Below are 22,096 nucleotides of genomic sequence, written 5' to 3'. Positions count from 1 at the left end.
GTTTCCTATATCTACAGCTGAGCTTAGATATCAGTCTATCGTAGACTCTGCAGATAACCATTCTACTCCTTTTTCCGAAGAGGAGTTAGATGGTCATGTGGCCCCAGCTTGGAGTTTTGATTCTACCTCTGCCTTGGACTGCTTAGATTCAGTTCTACCTTCTGAAGAAGCAATCCTCGAAGTAATGATGGGTATAGATCGACCTTGGGAAGACTTACACCATCGTTCATATTTTCTTCCTCCATTGCAGGAAGTAGAATCTAGATTCTCCGAGCTCGTTGATAGTGATGTTTGTACGGTGTCGAACCCTTTGGCTCCAACACACACACGTGCCGAAGGTAATATGTCGGTAATTTCCAAAACGATACCTATAAACATCTCAAAGGATCCTAACATCATCGAGAATATCTTCATCGGAATTGAGTGTTCCCCTGAAGAAATTCAAATTTATACCGACCTATTCAAGGAATATCGCGATGTATTTGCTTGGTCTTATGAGGAAATGCCTGGCATTGATCCTTCTATAGTCCAACATGAGATCAAGACGTATGAAAACGCAAAACCGATTCGTCAAAGGCTTCGGCCGGTTAACCCTAGGAAAGCAGCGGCTATTAAAGCTGAGGTTGAGAAGCTGCTAAGGGCGGGTTTTATATACCCTGTTCCTCTTACGGATTGGGTTTCTAACCCAGTCCCTGTAGACAAAAAGCAAGGAACAATCCAGGTATGCATCGATTTTAGGGATTTAAATAAGGCTTGTCCTCAAGACAATTACCCCACGCCATTTATTGATCAAATTATTGACGAGTGTGCGGGTAATGAGATTTTCTCCTTTATGGATGGTTTCTCAGGTTATAATCAAATCTCTATTCATCCTGAGGATCAGCATAAGACAGCCTTCATATGTCCCTGGGGTACCTTTGCATATCGAAAGATGCCTTTTGGTCTTAAAAATGCTGGAGCCACTTTTCAGCGGGCCATGTCATACGCTTTCCACGACATCAAACATGTCATCGAGGCATACTTAGATGATCTCGTTGCTCGCTCTCGAAAGAGAACTGATTATCCTAGTCATCTTCGATTAGTCTTTGAGCGGTGTCGTTTCTATAAAATCCGGTTGAATCCCAATAAATGCGTTTTCGCGGTTACATCCGGTCGGCTGTTAGGGTTTATTGTGTCCAATGAAGGGATTCGGGTTGATCCCTTCAAGGTTGAGGCAATAATTCAGTTGCCTCCCCCGTCTTCACTTCGGCAACTTCAAAGTCTTCAAGGGAAGGCTAACTTCTTGAGACGGTTTATAGCAAATTACGCCGAGATCACTAAAGGGTTCATGCGTCTACTTCGCAAAGGAGTTCCATTTGTATGGGATGACTTTGCGCAGCGGTCGTTTGATGCTTTGAAAAAAGCATTAGTCTCTGCCCCACTTTTGAGTCCACCGGATTATGGTAGAGACTTCCTTTTATATCTCGCAGCAGCAGAATCAACCATTGGTATGGTTCTGGTTCAGGAGGACGATGCTCTCACCGAGCACGTCATTTATTATTTGAGCCGAGGCTTAATAGGCCCTGAGCTTCGCTATTCTCCGGTCGAGAAGTTGGCCTTGGCAGCTGTCCATGCTGTCCAACGGCTCTGTCATTATATTTTGCTACGTAAAACTTTTGTCTTAGCGGCAGTCAATCCATTTCAATTTGTCCTCAGTAGGCGAGTGATTGGGGGCAAATATAATAGATGGATAGTCATTTTGCAAGAATTCGATCTCGAGTTCTTGTCTGCCAAATCTAAGAAATCCATCGTCTTTGCGGAACTTATCTCGGAGCTACCTTGTGGAGATAATATTGTTTATGAGGAAAGTTTACCCGACGAACATATATTCCTCATCTCTTCACAAGACCCTTGGTATGGAGATATCATTGTTTATCTCCAGACTTCGAAGTGCCCCTCTACTTTCTCCAAGGATGAACGTCGCAAATTACGTCACCTGGCAAAAAACTATGTTATTGTCGGTGACACATTATATCGTCGAGGGGTTGATTCAATCCTCCGGCGTTGTTTAACCTTAGAGGAAGCAGAGTCTGTTCTCAATGATTGCCACAGTGGAGCTTGTGGTGGTCATCTATCAGGGCTTGCTACAGCCCAACGCATCTTACGTGCCGGCTATTTTTGGCCTTCACTTTTCAAGGACTGTGTGGAAGCGGTCAAACGCTGCCACCCATGTCAAGTTTTTACTCGCAAGATGCGTGCTCATCCAGCTCCTCTTTTTCCCGTTGTCACTGTTGGTCCCTTTACTAAGTGGGGCATTGACTTTACGACTTGTAATCCGCCTTCAGCGGCGAATCACAAGTACATTATCGTGGCTGTAGACTACTTCACGAAGTGGGCTGAAGCCATGCCTACTTATAAGAACGATAGTGACACGGCAGCTTTGTTTCTTTTCAATCAGGTTATCTCAAGATTCGGTATCCCAAGGGAGATTGTCACTGACCATGGCAGTCATTTCCAAAATCAACTAATGTCCGAATTGGCTCGTAAATTAGGCTTCCGTCAGGAGCATTCGTCTCCTTATTATCCTCAGGCCAATGGGCAGGTCGAGGCAGTTAATAAAACTCTTAAGACGATACTCCAACGGACAATTGATAAAAATCGGTCCAATTGGCACATTATGTTGTATCCGGCTCTATGGGCATACCGAACCTCCATCAAAACGGCTACTGGTTTTACACCCTTTCAGTTGGTTTATGGGATGGAATCCATCTTCCCAGTCGAATGTGAAATTCCATCCCTTAAGTTGGCTGTGGAACTCCTTCCAGAGACTTCGAGTCTCGAAGAGCGCTTAGTTCACTTGGAACATCTCGATGAGCAGCGTCGAGACGCCGCCACGATGAACGAGGCCCATAAGAAAAGGGTGAAAACGCAGTATGATAAGTCTGTCCGTCCTCGAGTCTTTTCTGAAGGTGACCTTGTCTTGGTCTACGACCAAGATAAGGATGCCTTGGGGGCAGGCAAATTCAAGCCTATGTGGTACGGTCCTTTCATTATCAAACGAGTATTAGAAAAAGGGGCGTATGAGTTAATCGACTTTGAAGGGAACAAGCTGGCGGAGCCCAGAAATGGGCTCTACCTAAAGAAGTACTTTGCATAGTTCAGGCTGGGCAATGACTTCTTTGTATTTTATGTATATATTTTATACATAGATCGTCGAGCGTTTTCTGCTATCAGTGCTTTTTGGTCTGCTGTGGCAGGTGCTGATGGATGAATTGGACTATTTTGGGTTCGTCAATGGTGCTAGTCGGCACACTCGGAATCTTGCTTCCGCAGCTTGGGTACTTTATTATCCAACTGGTCAATTGATGGTATCGAGAGGCGTGTGTATCGGTCCCGCTTCAAACAATATGGCCGAGTATACAGCTGTTATTAATTTATTATCCGAGGCAATCTCTTATGAGATAGACTCGTTGGTATTATATCTCGATTCTCAATTGATAGTGTCTCAATTGAATAACATCTATCGAGTTAGGGATCCATTATTATATCGCCAATATTTAAGGGTGAGGTTGTTGCAAAGATCATTTAGTTATATTAATTATTTGCACATACCAAGATCTCAAAATTGGTTAGCTGATTCTATCGCTAATCAAGCATTAGAGTGGCATATCAATCATTCGTCATCATAAAATCATGCATCAAAAAGTCAAACTGTATATATATATATATATATATATATATATATATATCGCAAAGCGTCTCGAGTGTACATATGTGTGTCCAAAAATATACAAAATTGGGACTCAAATGCCCATAATCATGTCAGGCATATCTAATGCCTCGGCTCAGGATGAGCGTCCAAGTATGTCACTATAGCATTGGCCACACGCCGAAAGACGCGAACCTAGTCACGTGGCATGCCAACCACATGACGCTGCATATCTAGAGGAAGGTCCTCTATCTCGGCCATCGGTACTCGGTGGCTCAGTCTCGCCAAGTGCCGTTGGACGTTGTTTAAGGTCCGTTCAGTATCCGCAGCCGCCTCTTCGGCTCCTCGGCCACGCCGTCCATGCCGCGGGAATCCATCTGGTCGTACTGGCCCAATGTCTGGAACATGATCATCATATTAGTCATTTGAATCTCATCAAATATATATATATATTTTTCAAAATTCATCATTATATTTGAAAAATTCAAAAAAATCATATAAATCAAAAATCTTACCTATCTCGCCCCATGCTGCGTTCGGTGGTAACACTAGATCAGGATCTCCTCGGAAATCCAGCCCAGCATAGGGGTAGTCATCTATGGCGATGATCTGTTGCTCCCACCAAGCAAAAAAGTCATCGTCGAATGCATTCCTTGGCACTTCCCCACCCCCCAGATGTTTCATCAAGTCAGCCCACTGGCCCATGCGTGGATCACGTGGACTACTGATGGGAACTACTACCCTGGGGCGGAGTGCGGGAACCTTCTCAAAGAAGAAAGTGCATAAAATGGTTCCGTACCCAAAGTTCTTGGTCTGTCCCCTCTTGATAGAAGCAAGATGTTCCTTCATGTTGGCAAGTAGAGGAGTACACCAGTCAAACACAGTGGTGAGACAGTCCACTGCCACGCGCATGTTTACCCGTGACGCCTGATGTAGTGAGGATGATCCGTTCACTTGAGCTATGGTGAACAAGATTATCCGGAGTGACAAACTCGCCACGTGTGGGATAGAGATCTGGCTCCCGACCTTCCGATGACCTGGGCAGTAAAGTTGTACATAGTCATCTACACTGAGGCTATTTCGAGTCCTGCCCCGGGAATGTACTACCTCTCCCCTTCGGGAAAGGCCCGTGATAAAATATATGTCTTCCACTTCTATCCTGAGTGGCATCTGATCAATCACAAACGCTTCCTCCTCGATATCCCAATAATCAATGAGCCTCTCGAGCAGACGCACGTTTGCTTTCATATTTGGCAACTTGAAGAATTTTAGCAATCCACATCCCCGTAGGGCATCTAATGCCTCATCATTGTTCATAACTTCATTATCCACGGCTGAGTGCTCTCTTTCACGCCATGTGAGAGTCATCCTGGAAGAAAAAATCATTTTCATCCGTTAGTTTTGATTATAAAATTAGTTCGTTGCGCACACGCGGGTTCCTTTATATACAGTCGCGTGTAGGGCCGTCGTATACGCGAGTTCAATATACCCAACCCGCGTGTACGCCGCGAAAGAATTTTTTGCAAAAACTCAACGGTAAAACATCAATTAAATTTCCTAAAAACTATCACAATTAATTGCAAGACAAGTTTGAGGCTTACCTGGAAGTTTTCGGCAAGTTTGAACGGTTGAATTGGTCACGGGGAAGTTTGCTCCTTTTGCTCCACAATTTTTGCTCTCCAAGTCAAATGGTGAAAATGGTAAGTCAAAAATGCTTTTTATAAGTTTTGAAAATGTCAAATTTTTTCAAAATTTTATTTTGTTTGGTTTCATGTCACTTTTAACTTGGGAGCTTGGAATGTCGAGATTGGGTTGTTTTTCAGGACATTTTGGACATTTTTCGACAGTTCGAGACGGTTCCATGACTGCTGACCCGTCATGGCAGGTATCGTGTTCTCACTGGCATATAGGTTAGGGACACCATTTTTTCGTTGCATTATACTAGCCTCCATTTGACCGATACATTTGCCATAGGGTCGATCCCATCGTGTTATGGTTCGTAAACCATTTTCACTCGCCGATTCTTTAAATCATGACACGATGGTAGAGCCATCCCTTTACATGGGCATCGTAAATAACACCTCATTGACATTTGTTGCCCATGCTGCTTTGTTTTGAGTAGGCTCGGGAGTCCTCTGTAGTCCCGCCATGACTTATGCGTTGAAGACTCATTCCTCTGTTCCTCTTCGCTTCGTTCTGGCTTTATACCCTAGAGGCTCCTATGTGTGACAAGTTATACTACTGCATTGCATGTTGACCACTTGCACCTTTTGGCCTAGAGCCGGCTTCACTTGGACTCATGTTTAAGCCAACTTTTGACCATGACGTCTGTAAAATCAACCTTGCATACCTTTGACTTCTGCAGCTTGACATACCTTGATCCGTGGAAGGAACATACCTCTGAGTGTCACCGACCAGTTTTCACCTCCCTGCATTGAGCATAGGAACATTCCCTTCCCAGGAACTAGATCATCTGTTTCACCGACACTCGTTCTTTCCACTGTACCATAGCATTCTTTTATTCTTTTTCCGGCTTATCAGAAAAAGACAAAAAAATTAAATATTCCAAAAAGAGCGGGAACGGGGACATTATTTCCATCTATTGTTGGCAGCTAGAGTCAGTTGTGTCGCCCTTGAACAAAGCACTCAAAACAAAGTCTCCTCCGCATGGGTGGGATTTAGTTTGACTTAGGTACACCATAACCTTGTTATTGAGTCAGTTCTCCCCCGATTGGTTATCTCTTCCAATCATATGGAGGGTTCGTTCGTGCCTCCTGCATGGCGAACTTATACAGAGTCATCATATGCTGCCACATAGTCACATTGAGTCGTGCTTTTGTTCAAGGGAAGTTAGCCTGAGTTGGCCTTTCTGCGGTGTCTCTTGACTCATTTTTCAGTCGGCCATCCCTGGTTGTCAGTATCATGTCTATCATCACATCAGTTATATTGGTCCTTTACTCATGCCGGTTTGAGAAGGTCCCCATTGACTTCTTGCTGGCGGGTCTTGTCCTTATCGACGGCGACACCTTGCTCTGAGGACAGGCCTAGAGCCGCACCCTGGCCCTATTTTCATTATTGATAGGTCACCTTGTGCTCAGCATCGATCAGTATCATGGGTCTTTGACTGAGTGGTTTCCCTTGTGTTCGACGTCAGCATACATTATCACACATTGGGATTCGTGCAGTACCTTGGTTTCCATTTGACCCTATTGGTGGATACCTCGCCTCTGTGTCAGCTTTCATTATTGGTTGGTTCAGAGGGTTTCTGCCGTGTGCTAGCCACATCTTGTGTACGCTGGAAACGTACTTCGGTTGGGTTGCTACATCTTTTTTCGTCCGATTCCTTCCACATTATTGGCCTACGGGTTACACTCGCGCTAGATTGATGGAGGATGCCTTAATGCCTTCCTTCTAGCGGATCTTTCCCTATCGACTCCGACTCATTGCTCTGGGGCACAGATCTAGAGTCCATTTGGCAGTACCTTGGGGTTTGCAGTCATTAGTGGCAGATTCCTCGCTATCGACAGTGGGAAACCATCATTGTCTCCTGATTGATAGATTCTTACAGGTGTTCGACTTCAGCTCATCTATTCACACTTGTTAGATTGTACTGGGTACCTTGACGCTCATTATCATTATCGGTGAGTAGTCTCGCGTTTGTTAACGGTATACATCAATGACCGGTAATCAAACGATTTCTCACATGGTCGACTTCAGATCATTTATTCCCATGATGTAGAAATGTACCACGGCGGTCGGTGAAGACCTCAGGTTGTATCAACATTCATTGGTTCACTTGACAGTTTCTCCTGTTGCTGCTAGTTGATACCACTCCACCTTATATGTTGCAGTCAGTCACGGCGACATTCTATATGCTGGCACCTCAGTTTGCAGTGTAGTACCATCCTATTCCATCATGTTCAGTTGGTACCTTTTGGGATCAGTCTTTGCTATCAGTGATCCGTTGCATCTTTCAGCATCATTGACAGTCTTATATGTGATATTCAGACATGTACTTACTCATTATGATCAGATGATCCATTATGTATTTTCCAGTCATTTATACTTGTATACTTAGTGGATCCGCTTGTACTTGATATGCGGACATGCTTTACTTTTCCTGAGCATGGGTATGCCCGCCTCAGACAATGTTTCTTTCTGATCTTCTTTCGGTGGCTTGGCAGGCTGAATTCTGGTGAAGTCCTCCTCAGTTTTTCGGCAAAGTTCCTTTCCTTGTACTTACTTAATATATTTCGGCCATCATGTTCCCCTTCTGACCTCATACATTAGGGGGCATCTGTTATAGCTCCAAATCTCACTCATATGGTTTGTGATGCTGCACTTATGGCCTAGGGCAACCCCTCCTTCCAGACCTGGTCCTAAAATTTAAAAAACAGTGTTTTATTCCCTATACGCGACATTGCCCTGAGTTAAACGCGTGTACACGCGGGTCTTGTATACCCAACCCGCGTGTATGTATTAAAACACTTAAAAAAATAATAAATTCCTTATTTTCGGGCGGAGATCGCGGGTTTTACTTGCTGGATCACCTGTTAGTGCCCGTGGCCCAACTGTTCCCAACCAACTCCTAACTAAAAAACTACTTTGGAGATGGTATAAAAAGACATCAAGGGGAAGGCCAAAAGGAGAGAGAAAAGAGAGCAAGATTATTATGCTGAGATTTTCCCCTTAGACCAGGTCTGAAGTCCTTGGTGCTTTCTGCACTTCCCCCATTTTGCATAGGAAACCCTTGTTTCCATGTGTATTGGTGATCATTCATCCTTGATATCATCATTGAGTAAGACTTGGAAGGAGCTCTTGTTGGAGGCTTGAGGCTGGAACGAATCCGGGAGGAAGCTTTGCTTGGAGCCTGCTGAAGGTGTTCAGGTGATATCTTTCCGTTATATGTACTTTATTTGCCTTTATATATAAAGAAACACGTCTTTGTTCCTGAAACAATCTTTCTTTATGCTTATGAGATTCTTGTTTTGAATTCTTATGCAAGTGGTTACTTAAAGATTTTTATAACTAACTTTATAGCATGAAGATGGTTTTCATATAAGTATTTGTCCATGTATTGTTGTGTGCTTTGATTTGTTTGTCTTGCAGGTCAAAGAGGAAGAAGGGAACTCCAAGAAGGGTTTGGACCCTAAAGGCCTTCTCGAACGTAGGACCTTAGGTACGTACCCTTAACATTAGAATTTGCTTAAAAGTAAAGATGATGGCTGTGTGTGTGTTTCTTTGAATAAGCAATTTTCAGTCTGGTAGAGTCTTAGCCCAAAGGACCCTAGGGGTACTTTCCCTTCAACCAGATATTATTATCTTTAGATGGATGTTTTGAATTTATCTTAAAATAATGATATTCATGAAATATTTTGATCTGGTAATCACACATTTGAATTTTAGTTGATTTGATTAAAGATGATGATGATATTATTAGTATTATCTTGTTATTTTATATATGTGTTAAGAATTGTCAATGTTTTTTGACAAAGAATTATTATCCACGATGAAATTACTATTTTTGGATGGATGTGTTTTATTTACCTTCGATAATGATATCTCCTATAGGTGTTGATTTGGAGTTATATATGTTTATTGAAAATTGTTGAAAAAAGAAAAATTATGGAGAATTATTATATATGATGGTACCGCTATTTCTTGGATGGATGTTTTAAATTTCATTTAAATTTATTTAGAAACATCATGCTATCAATTTTAATTCTCATATGTTATTTAATGATATTTAGAAACTATAATATATTTCACTACTTAATTGAAATGAGTAAAATTAACCCCTAAATGGGGTCATAGATGGAAATAAAAGTACACTCTAAAAAATAAGTCAAATGTGGATTTAATCATGGATGCAAAACTATAAATAGAATTGGTTTTAAACTATGCATCAAGACAAGAATGCAAACAAGGACAAAAAAGGGTTTTAAACTAGAAGTAAAAAAAGGTGCAACACTAGACACAAAAGGGAACAAAATAGCACATAAAAAAAGATCCAGACTAGGTGCAAACAAGGACTCATAAATGGACACCATACTAGATGAAAAAAGGAAAAAAACTAGAAATAAAATTATATACAAAAGGGTATGCCAAGTTGGGTGCTAAAAAAAACAAAAAAGGATGCAAATTTAAATGCCAAATGAGGAATCAAAGAATGGTGTAAAGTTGGAATGCAAATTGGGCTTAAAAAAGGGTGAAACCAAGGACACCATATTGGATTTCAAAAATAATGCATAACTCGATGCAAATTTAGACTCAAACCTAGGAGTAAAATGAGATGCGAATGTGGACACAAAATCAAGAAAAAAAAGGATGCAAAATTAGACACAAAAAATATGAAAATTTGGATGCCAAAAATGGTGCAAAAATACGCATAAAAACTAGTGCAAAACTATATGCAAATATAGGTACAAAATTAGAAGCAAAAACTGGCGTAAGACTAGATGTAAGAACTCGCACAAACTAGATGCAAAAAAAGGCATTAATTTGCATGTAAAATATGGTGTAAAACTTGATGCAAATGATGGAATAAAACTGGAAGAAAATAATGGCAGAAAATAGGAAGAAAAAAATGATGAAAAAATAGTTGCAAAAAATGAAACAAAACTATAACAAAACTTGTCGTAAAACCATATGCAAAATATGATGTAAAAAATAATGCAAAATATGGTGCAAAAAAGAATGAAAAATTTGGCGCAAAAAAGGACGCTTTAAAAAATGTACAATAGAGCAAGGTTTAGCACCAGGCTACTCATCCTAATTGGAAAAAATAAGGCACTAAAATCTGGTGCTAAATCTAGCGCAAATTGCTTGATTTGTTGTAGCGATATTATTAGGACAAAGGGATATTTATCCAACATCCATGGCTGAACGGTTAAAGCGCCCAACTCATAATTGGTGAACTCGTGTGTTCAATTCCTGCTGGATGCAGGGGAACTGCTATAAGTAGTTCTTCATAGAAGGAAGAAAGCGCCTTGGCCCACCTTCCCTTTGAGGATCATATTGTATTAAATTAAGAGCAACAAGGCTTAAAATTAATAAATACAAGATCTAGACCGCTTTCACTTTGTAGTTAAGGACTTCCATGTATATGATCCTAAGAGAGTGTGCAAGCAACATTATTAAAGGATTGGTTTCAATTAGGGATATTCATCAATGTCTACCACAGAATATGAAAAGATGAAGAAATGGTGCAATGTAGTTAGAAAAAACATTTAGGAATTGAAGCCATATCTACCCAAGTTTCACCAGCGCAAGATATGTAGGTACAGGAGGCAGTGCAAACAAATCATCAAGTAAAGAGTGTAGCTCTCAGGAAAAGGATCAAGCATGATTCGATAGGATAAAGCAACAGGAAATGGAAAGTCAATCCTTTGAACAAAGGATTTATTTAAGTTGAATAGGAAAGGGGACAATTAGAAGAATAGGGGAAGAGGAAGCAAGATAATTTTCTCAGGAAGCAACAGGGTGAAGAAGCAAAAAGAAGGAGAGTAGAAGAGGAACAAAAAATCCAATCATAGGAGGAAGAAGCAACAAAGCTACCAGAGGAAGAACAATTCAATCAGGAAATAGAGGAAGAGTCAGGGAAGGATGACACCATCCAACCCATAGATGATGAACCTAATTCTTCAGAAGAACCTCCTCTCATGGTGGTCATCTCCCATTTGATGAAATGGGAATCACACCTCTACCTAAAGACAGGTTCATGGATGTGTGCAATGTCATGTTTGATCAACTCAGAAAGAGGATCATGTAGCAGAGGCAAAGATACTTCCCAAATGATTCTCAGAATCTAGTCTTTGTATTTATAGAAAAGGTGATAACTACCAATACCAGGAGGAATCCTAGGGAATTCATGGCAGAAAATGTTGTTTTTTCTACAACAACGTAGGACAACTTTGAATATTTTTTGAATGAGAATGCTAGATTAAGGAGAGATTTAGTTGCAGTAAAGCAACAAGTAGAAATCCTTGTTGCGAGAATCAATGGTTATCTCCACACAACTTCAATACAACAGAATGACAGTCAACCATGCAGGAGGAAGGGGGGCCAATGGAGGATACCATGGCACTGTTATGTGATGAGATGATACTTCTACGTTTAGTGGTGGCTCCTCTTATTCGTATTTAGAATAAAGCACTAGAAGTGTTGAAGCTCCTGAAAGTGGAAAGTAGAGCAGTTGATCAACTCCAGGAATGGGCTGCTAAATATATGAATGTTTCGCAACAATTGGTGAGAAAGGATAGGATTTCCACTAAAATGGACCGAGTACAGTTGAGACTCCACCATCAGAACTACAACCCTCTTGGAGAATAGGTGACTAGCACTATTGCTGCTTACAATCATCTGCACAATGCTCTTGGGTCTCTAGCACAGAAACATGGGATGAATTTAGTAGGATCACTTGAAGAAATAAGAGGCAAGGTGAGAAAGTACATAGAACAAATCAAGAACGCATCAGAACAAAAAAAAATGGAGATCACCAAAGACATTATTCTACAATATGCTAATGCACTAGTCAAAGCCCACATGAAACTGTAATGGATATGGAATAATGTACAATCAAGCTCCAAGACCATATTGGCAGAAGCATTGGAGGTGAATATGTACCACGCAGCAGACTTGCCAATTCAAATCAAATTCATCTATATGGATTTCAGAGCATGGAACACATACATCACCAATGAGCTCCATGAGGAAGCAAATGGCATGTCAATTTGATAATATTTTTTCCTATTAGAGTTTTTGTCTCATATAGCTACCATCTTAAATGTAATTTGTCCTTTTCAGTAATTTGTATGTAATGAAGTCCAAGAGAGACATGTGGAATGTGAAAATCCACATATGGAATGTAAACTTTCATGTATAGAATATGAAAAGTCACAGGAGTTGAAGAGTCATGAGGAAACTCAAAGGTCATTATCATTTGTTATAAATAACTCCCCATAACTCAGTTAAAGAGCTTGGATTATTGAATTATTGCCTTGGATTCTCTTGTAGTTCATAGGAGATATATCATTATTTGGAGAAGAAGTTGTGGCTTCATCTTTCACTACTTGATCTAGTGTTTCATCTATATACCTGTGTACTTGGGAGCTTTCATTTATAATTAGAAGATATATGAGGAAACACTTCTTCATGCATGTATCATGGATATAATATGAATATTCTTGTTATGTTGATGATATATGTTGGTTTAATTACATACTAATTCTAATGAACTAATTCGTTGCTTAGATATGGGTATTGTTAAATATGTGTTGTTATCTTTTCATGATTTGTGTTTATTTTGTGGATTAATCTGCAGGTAATCAACAATATTTTCTCTTCACTCCTAGGTCCCCCTTAGGATAGTACTATTACTTCCCTAACCGAAGGCTCGTTTTCCATTACCAGCCCTAGAAATTCCCGTGTACCTTAAATTTGGTGTCACACAAAGCTTACATGCTTGTTTCCCCAAAGAGGTGTTGTGATCTCTTGTGTATTTTTTGTAACTAAGGCACATCTTTGAAACCTTTCCAATGGGGTGCGAACCATACAACTAGATGGGATTGCTACATTGAACGATGTCATGTATAATTAAGACTCCATGTCAGGGAGATCCCCTTACATTTTGGTGGCATCCAACACCATCAACATTTTGACACTAGAAGGAGGGCTAGACGGTAAGTTGAACATTTGAAGCATATTTGAATCTCTTACCTTTAATGTCTTGATCCCAAATCATAATCCCTATGTATTTTTCCAAAGCTTTAGATATTTCAATCCTTTCAAAAGTTTTACTTAACTTGTAACATTTGAAATTTGATGGAAAGGGTACTGTTGTAACTCTTAGAGACAATTCCTGGTGTGGGGGAACTAGTGCCCAAGACATTGTCAGATTAAGTGAAAAACTTTTAAATCAGTGGTTAGAGGTACAAACCATGAGGGCTTGTAACCAAAACTTCTTATTTCGAAACACTAGCTTTCCAAAATAGAATGGCCAGAGAAACTCTGAGGGTTGTAGGGTCTTGAAATAAAGGAGTGATTTGAGGGAAATAAAGATGAAAAAATTTATACATAGGAAATTAAGAATATGAGCATAACTACTGTGGAAAGAATGTTGTAATACAGAGAAGATGTGAATGAATTTAATGCATGGTGGAGTTCCCTTGAAGGTTTCTTTAAATAAGTTTTTCGGGTACTCTCTGTTGAGGAAACAACATTAGCAAATATGTTGAATAAAAGAAGCCAAAAACTTCATTACACTCATTCTGAAAGAGGAAAAACATTAAATGAAAGAATGAAAACACAATGATGAAAACATGACTGCAACTACCTAAAGTTGGAATCAAAGTGCAATGTATTATTTAGACTTCAGAGATATTTTCTGATTACAATACTAGTCATGAAGACTAGACTCCAAAACCCCACAATGTCTAATTTTCCACTTTTTATTTCCCCCCACTCTAACTATCTAACTTTCATAACCAGTTTCAAAAATAGATTCTCAAATAGTTTCCAAACTACGCCCCTTGAAAGGGTTCTAAAATAATGGAGTTACAAAATCCCTATACCAATTTCGAATTGCCACTCCACCTGTGAGTTGACTTTAGCAATAGATTATGCAAGCAATCACAAAAAATAATCCTCTTTTCCCAATCAGTAATGCTTAAAACATTATTCAGGTATCCTTTCACACACTTTATTGGAGGAAGAGTTCCATCAACATGCATACATGCTCACGTTTTTTAGACTTCTTTGATGAACAAAATATAAAATAGTGAAAAATGTGTCGCTCTCCCTGATGCATGAAGAATTAGCAATGTGAAAAGCTCCTTGCATCATTGTTACGGAGTAAAGACATACCCTAAAGTTGACCTTCTCTTATCCAAATCACCTGCAAAATCAGAATCAACATATCCGCAAACAGATTCACTACTCTTATTGTAAGTAATACAATAACTACTTGTGCCTCTCATATACCGAAGCACCCATTTCACTGCTGACCAGTGCTCTTTACCCGGATTTTCCATGTACCTACTGACAATCCCAACTGCATGTGAAATATCTGGTCACGTACACACCATCGCATACATCAAACATCCTACTACATTGGCATACGGAATTCGAGACATATAATCCTTTTCTTCATCTGTATTAGGACATAAACTCGAAGAAAGCTTGAAATGGGAAGCTAAAGGGATTGACACAGGCTTCACATTATTCATACCAAACCTTAAAAGTATTTTCTCAACATACTTCTGTTGTGATAGCCACAGCTTACCATTACTCCTGTCTCTGAAAATCTCCATGCCCAAAATCTGTCTTGCTGCTCCTAGATCTTTCATATCAAACGTCCTTGCCATCTGAGTCTTCAACCTGTTGATTTCTTCAATGCTTTTGCTTGCTAAAAGCATATCATCAACATACAACACTAAGATAATAAACATGCCATTATTTAACTGCTTAAAGTAAACACAATGATCATGTTCACTTCTTACATATTTCTGACTCAACATGAAAGAATCAAACTTCTTATACCACTGCCGAGGCGACTGCTTCAGGCCATATAATGACTTCTTGAGCCTGCAGACAAATTTCTCATTGCGATGGTGAACAAACCCTTCCGGTTGTTCCATATATATTTCCTCATCTAAGTCACCATGTAGAAATGCAGTCTTAACATCTAACTGCTGCAACTCTAAATCAAGCAAAGCCACTAATGCTAACACAATTCTAATTGAAACAATTTTAACCACTGGTGAAAAAATCTCATGAAAGTCAATATCGGCTTTCTGAGAAAATCCTTTTGCAACCAGTGTCGCTTTGTACCTGTCTTCCGTATCCTTCACACCCCGTTTCACCTTGAACACCCACTTACATCCCACAGTTTTCCTGCCTTTGAGAAGTTCAACCAGATCCCATGTGCCATTCTTACCTAAGGCAATCATTTCTTCCTTCATGGCTGCTTTCCATTTGTCACTCTTTGAACCTTCTACAGCTTCCTGATAACACAAAGGTTCATCATCATTAGCGGTCAAAGCAACTGAAGTAACATAATCATCATACCTTCTCGGAGGACGTTTGATCCTTGTAGACCTCCTTAAGGATGTTTCTGGTGCTTCCACAATTGGCTGTCTACTATCTGTAGGAACTTCTTTATGATCGCCATCTGAGTCCTGTTCATGTCCTCCATCTGAACCCTGTTCATAATCTGATTCTGAAACCTGTTCATGACTAGAATCTGAACTATGATCATCATGACTATCATTAGAAGTGTTGTCAAACTGAATGTGCTGGAAATCAGATACATCATCATGTTTCAATCTACTATCTACATCTAACTGTACAAGAGAGGATTCATTAAACTTTACATCTCTGTTGATGATGATTTTGCGGGTAGTAGGATCCCACAATCTATATCCCTTTGTTCCATCACCATACCCAACAAAGATATACCTCTTAGACTTTGGATCTAATTTAGTTCGCTGATGTTTAGGCACTAGAGCATATGCTTCACAACCAAACACTCTGAGTTTAGAATAGTCACAAGGGTGTCCTTTCCATACCTCTTGCGGAACCTTGCAGCCTATTGCCGTTGATGGAGATCGGTTTATCACATAACAAACTGTTGCCACTACTTCCATCCACAACTCCTTTTGCAACCCGGCGTTACTCAGCATACACCTTGCTCTCTCTAGAAGAGTCCTGTTCATGCGTTCAACAACTCCATTCTGCTGAGGAGTATAAATCATGGTCTTATGTCTCTCGATCCCTGCATCCTTGCAATAGCTGTCAAACTCCTTGGAGGAAAACTCACCACCATTGTCAGTTCTTAAACATTTTATAGTTCTACCAGTGTTGTTTTCTACCAATGCTCTAAACTGCTTGAAAACTGTAAAAACATCAGACTTCTTTTTCAACATGTAGACCCACACTTTTCTAGAAAAGTCATCAATAAACGATACAAAATACGACGAGCCACCATACGACGCTGTAGGGGCTGGACCCCAAACATCTGAATGAATATAATCAAGTATCCCTTTACTAGTATGTTTGCCTGTTTTAAACTTTTGTTTACTTTGTTTTCCAAACAAGCAATGTTTACAGAAATCTAACTTTCCAGATCTTAGATTAGGAAGTAACTTGCGGTCAGCCAAAATTTTCAACCCTCGTTCGCTCATATGGCCCAACCTTTGATGCCATAGGCGAATGGAACTACTGTCCTGTTCAGACACCGACACATGATCTGACCCAGTTCTACCTTCTAATTGAAAAAGATTTCCTACCTTCTTAGCCTTCATCACTAGTAAAATACCTTTATAGATTTTCATAACTCCACCTTGAATTACAGTTTTATATCCATTCGTATCCAGTGCTCCTAATGAAATTAGATTTTTTCTTAGATCTGGTACATGTCTCACATCAGTTAACATTTTGGTTGTGCCATCAAACATTTGTAGTTGTACACTTCCTATTCCAATAATACTGCAAGTGACATCATTACCCATGTACACGACTCCATCATCAACTGATCTATATGTTTTAAACCAATCTTTATGAATACACATGTGGTTAGATGCCCCGGAATCTAACAACCAATGTTGATCATGTTTTGACATATTAACAGACAATACCTCATCACTCATACGTGAACCAGATACTGAACCTATATCTGTGGTGTTGGCTTCCTTCTTTTCTGTCGAAGAGCCTTCTTTAGCAGCCTACTTTCGCTTCCAGCAATCCTTTTTCAGATGTCCAGCCTTGCCACAATGCCAGCACTTCACCTTTGTCTTCTTGCCTTTGGACTTTGAACGAGAGTCGCTATGCTTGCCCCCAGAGTGTCTCTCTCTTGAGCGACCTCTGGCCATCATTACCTCTGATGTAGAGGTGTCTGCATTCGACCTCTTCCTCGTCTCCTCAGCCAACAAGGCTCCAAAAACATCGTCAAACTCAAGGATGTCTGTTGTACTAAAGCTTATGGAAGTAACAAAGTGATCCCAGGATTCGGGCAATGAACACAATAGAGTTATTGCCTTATCCTCTGAATCAAATTTCACATCTAGACTGTCTAATTGCACCAGTAAGGTATTAAAAACATTCAGGTGATCAGTAATTGAGGTACCTTCTTTCATCCGCAAACCATAAAGCTGTCGTTTCAGGAGAATCCGATTTGTCAAAGATTTCGTCATATAGAGCTTCTCAAGCTTTGACCACAGGCCTGCGGCGGTTTTCTCTGACACAATGTTGAACAGAACATCGTCCGCCAGACATAACCGAATTGTGCTCAGAGCTCTATCGTCCATCTCATCCCATTCATCCTCCGTCATGGAAGGAGGCCTTTTGTTTTCCCCCAACAGTGCTTTCGCCACACCTTGTTGAACCAGCAGATCATGCATCTTTACCTTCCAGATCTCGAAATTATTTTTGCCATTAAATTTCTTGATTTTGAATCGGGCACTTTGAGTTTTCGCCATCTCGTCTAAAAACAAAGAATCTCCATTTTCAATTTAATAAATAACAAAATTGAATCTCAATAAATGTCTATGCCTCAGTTTACATTTAATCTCATTTAAAAAAAAATGTAAATCAAATTGGCACTTGCTGATGAATTGGCGCTTGCTGATCAACACAAGAACCGCACCACTTAAAAAATGCTGTAAGGAACGTCAAATTGTCGCGACAATCCCACTCATATGCACGCTAATTGGCTCATTAGCGCATTGGCGCACTTAATTAAATAATAATCACGCTATTTCAATTGGCTGGCGCGACTGTAATTGCATTACCCGCGCCAATAGACAGCAAACGACAAAAAACAACAAAGTCTGGCAAAACGCTGCGTGTTATGAACTCAAGACATGTGATTGCATAAATTCACGCCGTTTTATATATAGATATGAACGCAGGTTATAACTATTCATTTGCAATATCCATCGCCGTTTTGCATTAGATATTCATGCTGTTTTAAAAAAAACATATAACATAACCACGCTGTTTCATATATATATCAACGCTGTTGGAAATATATCCACGCCGTTTTCAAAATCTATTCACACCGTTTTCAAAACATATCCATGCTGTTTTTAAAACATATACCCACGCAGGTTTTCTTAATGTAAATCCGCACCGTTTGAATATGTATCAACGCCGTGTTTAATTATATATATTAACGCAGGTGTATATCTATCCACGCTTAGATATATAACATAATCACGCCTTTTTCAATGTAAAACCACTTAACTTATACCTCCTTTTCTATGGTAGCTTTCACCGCACAGTAATCCTCAGCAGCGCTTCGCTCCACGCACCTGATTACTTACACGCACGCAGCGCCTCCAGGCAGCAAATAAACGACCTCAGCTCCACCTCCAGTATGCAAGTCCAATCTTGCCTCCAACATGCTCTGATACCACTTGTTGGAGATCAGATGAACAGCGGACTATACAACATATACACAACAAAAAACAAGCACATAAAGACACAGAGAACTAACGTGGTTCACCCAACCAATCTGGGCTAAGTCCACACAACTAACGCATGGGCAATATTTTATTATTCAAACAGGGGATTACATAAATTCTCACCATCAGCTATCCGTATGACTACCTATTTTATAGCAAGGAGAATCTAACTGCCTCTCACATCAAATTTAGGATGCATTAATTTTTTCCCAACAACCCGGAGATAATCCAGCAACAGATTTTCTATTGTTGTCACACACTGGGATTTTGCCTATTTTGTCTAAAACAGAAAAATCTCAACAATGGTGAGGTCATAGCCACACGAGACCTCTTGGAATTCATTGGATGAATTAATAATTTCAGTGTTTGCCAATAGCAACAATTAATGAACACGTCGGATTCATTTGAGATGATCATCCCTATTTTAAATGAATGAGAGTGTTTTTGAAATACAATTCCTCTGATAAAAGCTCTTTGGCACTCCTATAAAAAATGACATGAATTGCTGAAGTGCAACTAGTTAGTATTTGTGACATGCTCTTCTTGGTTCGTTATTTGTTTTAATATGGATCAAAGCCCATAAAACCCAAATTCCTTCACAAATGAATAACAATTATAAGCACGGGGCTTCAAAGGAATCTAGCCTCATATAAATAACGAAACAACCTTCATCACAAAAACCTTGCTGACCCCAATTCTTTGTCAGTACTTGTTAATTAATAGTGGTGACAGTTGTATTATGAATAACTAATGATATTTTATTCGTACAAAGAAATGTTCCATCATATAGCAAGAAAATTCAAGATTTTCAAGATAAAAATTGTCACCATTACCATTGCCAATAGATATGGAGTCACTGTGAGTAATCAGGGCCTCCGAGAGAAACATCTGGCTTGAATATCGGTGTGGTGCTCTAAGAATAATAAATCTTATATTAGATAAGGGGTAAAATATCCTGCATATAATAATATAGAGGATCATTTACGTATTCAAATACCCCAACACCTTGAAAATATTTTAACGCTTTCTGCACTAGTTCGGCTCCCATTATGAGCTCCTTATCTTTATAATTTTCAAAAAATAAAAAATTTATTTGTAAATTTAATCCAATGCCTACACATATTTTGTTATGACATCTTCATGTTGTATATAACTATCGTAAACACAGAAATCATGAAAAACACTCATAAGTCATTATTGCTTTGAAACCGATAGTGCTCTACATAGAACACCTTTCATCGTGGAGAGAAAGTGTATCATAAACAATTTAATACCAACCCAACCACTAACAACAATTCAGGTTATTTATCTATTTGTCAAAGTAGCAAGCTTAGGGCGTAAAGGGATGGTGCACATTTGCTACAAAAATTATTGACATATCAGGCACATATTATGACCTCAGGTCACAACTTTATTTGTATTTTATATGAGCACTAGCCAAGTAGACATTCGTTGCCAATTTAGTAAAGAATTGGACACTTTAATTATGATTTTGAAACATATGTTGACCTGGAAATCTCGCCATTGTGCCTAATATTATTTTTAAATAAAAGAGGCTTATAAGATTTGATTGCGCTAAAGCACGAGAATAAACATTATTTATAAAATTTCCCTTTTATTAAATCCTTAAAACTAAAAATAAAACTTTCAATTATACAATGGGTTGCTCCTTGACTTCATAAGCATGTTGGGAACTCAACTTATAGTTGATGGGAAGACTAAATTCTTGGAATCCAATTTGATAAAAATCAAGAAGATATAATTGCAAAAATGAAACAAAATTTTGCCACATAACATCAAAAGTTCCCATGAGAATATCATTCTTCACTACAAACTAGCATATAACTTAAAGAGTAACACTTTATTTTCAGTCATTCCCTTATTTATGCTTTAGGAGCATTGCTATTTTTTGTTGGAAAAATTTAGCTACAACATCTGGCTCCAAAGGGGACAGTGCTTTGGATGAAAAGCGTTGAGAACCGTAGATCAATGGCCTTAGTTGGGCATGAAATCTAAAATTCCAAAAGCCTTGAAATCTGAAAATTGATATCCGAAACCCTCACAACTGATTTGATTTGGTATACTTTCCTTATTCACCACATGAATAACTAAAGCAAATAAGTGGTAACTAAAAATGGAATGCTCAATGTGTGAACTTATTTATGTAAAACTCCTATCAATAAAAAAGAATAGATTCCTTGAAGTGGAATCCACCTTCTAGTGGTACTGGGTCAACATTTGGGTGTTTGACCTTATACCTCCATGAACTCAACTTATAGTTGATGGGAAGACTAAATTCTTGGAATCCAATTTGATAAAAATCAAGAAGATATAATTGCAAAAATGAAACAAAATTTTGCCACATAACATCAAAAGTTCCCATGAGAATATCATTCTTCACTGCAAAGTAGCATATAACTTAAAGAGTAACACTTTATTTTCAGTCATTCCCTTATTTATGCTTCAGGAGCATTGCTATTTTTTGTTGGAAAAATCAGGGACAGTGCTTTGGATGAAAAAAGTTGAGAACCGTAGATCAATGGCCTTAGTTGGGCATGAAATCTAAAATTCCAAAAGCCTTGAAATCTGAAAATTGATATCCGAAACCCTCACAACTGATTTGATTTGGTATACTTTCCTTATTCACCACATGAATAACTAAAACAAATAACTGGTAACTGAAAATGGAATGCTCAATGTGTGAACTTATTTATGTAAAACTCCTATCAATAAAAAAAAATAAATTCCTTCAAGTGGAATCCACCTTCTAGTGGTACCGGGTCAACATTTGGGTGTTTGACCTTATACCTCCATGAACTCAACTTATAGTTGATGGGAAGACTAAATTCTTGGAATCCAATTTGATAAAAATCAAGAAGATATAATTGCAAAAGTGAAACAAAATTTTGCCACATAACATCAAAAGTTCCCATGAGAATATCATTCT

Source organism: Pinus tabuliformis, chromosome 1_1 (genome assembly GCF_031772625.1).
Source record: "Pinus tabuliformis cultivar Carrire ecotype Pingquan chromosome 1_1, CPIR1, whole genome shotgun sequence".
NCBI lineage: Eukaryota > Viridiplantae > Streptophyta > Pinopsida > Pinales > Pinaceae > Pinus > Pinus tabuliformis.
Note: the sequence above shows the minus strand (reverse complement) of the source record.